We start from the raw sequence: 3743 nt of genomic DNA, 5'->3' as shown, positions 1-3743 counted from the left end.
CAGCCAAAAGCCGCGTCTGGGTGGCCAGGGGCCTCACAGGAGTGTCCGGGAGTTGATTCCTCGCCATGTGCAGCAGCCCTGCAGGGAAATTCCAACAAATTCCCACACTCTCAGGTCGTGGCAACCTAGGCCTTCACAATTTGACCATTCTCTCACTATCCCGTGCCAGGTATCCTATCTGCTGTGCTCAATGCAATCCCTGTTACCATGAAAACAGGTTGCCCTATCTTATCAAACTTTACACAGATCATCTCCACTCCTCTTTGCCCTAACTGCAACCCAACCGTTTCTTAAAAAATATGTCCTCTCAAAAAAAAAATAATAATAATATGTCCTCTCAAAATGACGTTACTAAGTTGTAAGGAGATTGGAAGTGGTGAAAAGAGGAAAGTCAGCATTTTTGTAATTGTTATTTTCCTTGCTGACTCCAGACCACTGTTTCTTCATCATAGAAAAGTGGTTCCTTTAGGCCGGGCACGATGGCTCACACCTTTAATCCCAGCACTTTGGGAGGCCAAGGCAGGGGGATCACAAGGTCAGGAGTTCGAGACCAGTCTGGCCAACATATGAAACTCCGTCTCTACTAAAAATACAAAAAATTAGCCAGGCGCAGTGGCATATGCCTGTAATCTCAGCTACTCGGGAGGCCAAAGCAGGAGAATTGCATGAATCCAGGAGGCAGAGGCTGCACTGAGCCAAGATCGTGCCATTGCACTCCAGCCCAGGCCGCAATGTGAGATTCTGTCTCAAAAAAAAAAAAAAAAATGGTTCCTGTAATGGATACTGATGATGACTGCACGACATGGTGAATGTAATTACTGTCACTGAATCACACTCTTAAACATGGTGAAAGTGATAAACTTTTTATCACGTACACTTCATCACAATAAAAATGATAGCCCCCCGAAAAATGGCCTCTTTGAGGCACGTGCCACCTGCGCATCCCACCCACTACCCCTTCTCATCACTGTCATCCTCAAACCTTTTCCCTCCCTCTCAATGATCCAAGATTTCGCCCAGAACCCACTCCGTCTTCTCTCTTCCAAGTTAGATATCACAACAGCAAAAATTAATTAAAGATCAAAATGTGAAACCAAATAATTAAAGCTGGGTTAAGAGAGGACCGGGCACAGTGTCTCACGCCTGCAATCCCAGCACTTTGGGAGGCCACAGTGGGTGGATCGCCTGAGGTCAGGAGTTCGAGACCAGCCTGGCCAATATGGCGAAATTCTGTCTCTACTCAGTAGGCCAAGGCATGAGAATCACATGAACCCAGGAGGAAGAGATTGCAGTGAGCCGAGATCATGCCATTGCACTCCAGCCTGGGCAATGGAGTGAGACTGTCTCTAATTAATTAATTAATTAAAAATATAAACTTAATAGACAAAAATTTTGGAAAAATACAAGTAAATCCCAAGCGGGTGATTCTAGGTAGAATACCAAAATCCACAATAAGGGGAAACCTGACAGTTTTGACTTTATTAAAACTTAAAATGAGAAGAGGGGATTGGGGAGATGTTGGTCAAAAGATACAAAATTTCAGTTGGAGAGGAAGAATAAGTTCAAGAGATCTGTTGTGCAACAAGGCTCACTGCAACCTCCTCCCCCTGGGTTCAAGTGATTCTCATGCCTTGGCCTACTGAGTAGCTGGGATTACAAGCGTGCACCACTATGCCTGGCTAATTTTTGTATTTTTAATAGAGACGGGATTTCGCCATATTGGCCAGGCTAGTCTCGAACTCCTGACCTCAGGTGATCCACCCACTGTGGCCTCCCAAAGTGCTGGGATTGCAGGCATGAGACACTATGCCCGGTCCTCTCTTAACCCAGCTTTAATTATTTGGTTTCACATTTTCATCTTTAATTAATTTTTGCTGTTGTGATATCTAACTTGGAAGAGAAGACGGAGTGGGTTCTGGGCGAAATCTTGGATCATTGAGAGGGAGGGAAAAGGTTTGAGGATGACAGTGATGAGAAGGGGTAGTGGGTGGGATGCGCAGGTGGCACGTGCCTCAAAGAAGCCATTTTTTGGGGGGCTATCATTTTTATTGTGACGAAGTGTACATGATAAAAAGTTTATCACTTTCACCATGTTTAAGAGTGTAATTCAGTGACAGTAATTACATTACTCCCACTGAAACCACCTCCACGACCACCACTTCAATTTTTCTTTGAAACCAGGTGCCCACTTACTTGTGAAAAAGATCTTTGTTGGCATCATTCAAGAAAACCCTGAAGAAGAACATCACCTAAGAGATTCTTCTGAACAGTATGGAAAAATTGAAGTGATTGAAATCATGACTGATCATGGCAGTGGCAAGAAAAGGGGCTTTGCCTTTGTAACCTTTGGTGACTGTGACTCCATGGATAAGATTTTCATTCAAAAACATCATACCGTGAATGGCCATGGCTGTGAAGTTACGAAAGCCCTGTCAAAGCAAGAGATGGCTAGTGCTTCATCCAGCCAAAGAGGTCAAAGTTGTTATGGAAACTTTGGTGGTGGTTGTGGAGGTGGTTTCAGTGGGAGTGACGACTTTAGTCACGGAGAAAACTTCAGTGGTCGTGGTGGCTTCGGTGGCATCAGTGGCAGCGGTGGATTTGGTGGCAGTGAAGATGGCTGTAATGGATTTGGTAATGATGGGAGCAAATTTTGGAGGTGGTGGAAGGTACAATGATTTTTGGCAGTTACAACAATCAGTCTTCAAAGTTTGGACCCATGAAGGGAGGAATCTTTGGAGGCAGAAGCTCTGGCCTCTGTGGTGGTGGCAGCCAATACTTTGCCCAACCACAAAACCAAGGCGGCTATGGTGGTTCTGGTAGCAGCAGTAGCTATGGCAGTGGCAGGAGATTTTAATTAGGAAACAAAGCTTAGCAGGAGAGGAGGCCAGAGAAGTGACAGGGAAGCTACAGGTTGCAACAGATTTGTAAACTCAGCCAAGCACAGTGGCAGCAGAACGTAGCTGCTACAAAGAAGACATGATTTAGACAAATACTCATGTGTATGGGCAAAAAAACTCGAGGACTGTGTCTGTGACTAATTGTATAACAGGTTATTTTAGTTTCTGTTCTGTGGAAAGTGTAAAGCATTCTAACCAAGGGTTTTAACGTAGAATTTTTTTTTTCACCCGTGCTGTTGATTGCTAAATGTAATAGTCTGATCGTGATGCTGAATAAATATCTTTTTAAAAAAAAAGAAAGAAAGAAAGAGAGAAAGAAAGAAAGAGAGAGAGAAAGAGAAGGAAGGAAGGAAGGAAGGAAAAAGAAAGAAAGGAAAGAAGAAAGAAAGAAAAGAAGAAAGAAAGAAAATAGATTTTAAGTGTTCTCACACCCACACACAAATATGTGACGTAACACATGTTAATTAACTCATTTGCCCATTCTACAATGTATACATATTTCAAAACAACATGTTGTACACTTTAATGTATACAATTTGTATTTATCAATTAAAAAAAAAAGAAAGCCAGGCACAGTGAGGCACACCTGCCGTCCCGGCTACTCAGGAGGTTGAGGCAGGAGCACCACTTGCGCACAGCAGGTTGAGGCTACAGTGAGCTATGATCGCACCACTGCACTCCAGCCTGGGTAAAAAAAGTGAGTCCCTGTCTCTAAAATACACACACACACACACACACGCATGCATGCACACACACATAATTTTTTTAAAAAGTAAAATGCATGACTAGAAAGGAAAAAAAACTCATAATGTTTTAAGAAAACAAATAATATAAAACATCTGCAAC

General features: G+C 43.1%; 1 pseudogene; it reads left to right on the top strand.

The window, feature by feature from the left end:
- Positions 1–342: 342 nt before the first annotated feature.
- Positions 343–2854, top strand: LOC119468661 (annotated as a pseudogene).
- Positions 2855–3743: the final 889 nt, after the last annotated feature.

This window comes from Cebus imitator, unplaced genomic scaffold (genome assembly GCF_001604975.1).
Source record: "Cebus imitator isolate Cc_AM_T3 unplaced genomic scaffold, Cebus_imitator-1.0 Scaffold469, whole genome shotgun sequence".
NCBI lineage: Eukaryota > Metazoa > Chordata > Mammalia > Primates > Cebidae > Cebus > Cebus imitator.
Note: the sequence above shows the minus strand (reverse complement) of the source record. Positions and strands in the feature narration are given on the sequence as shown.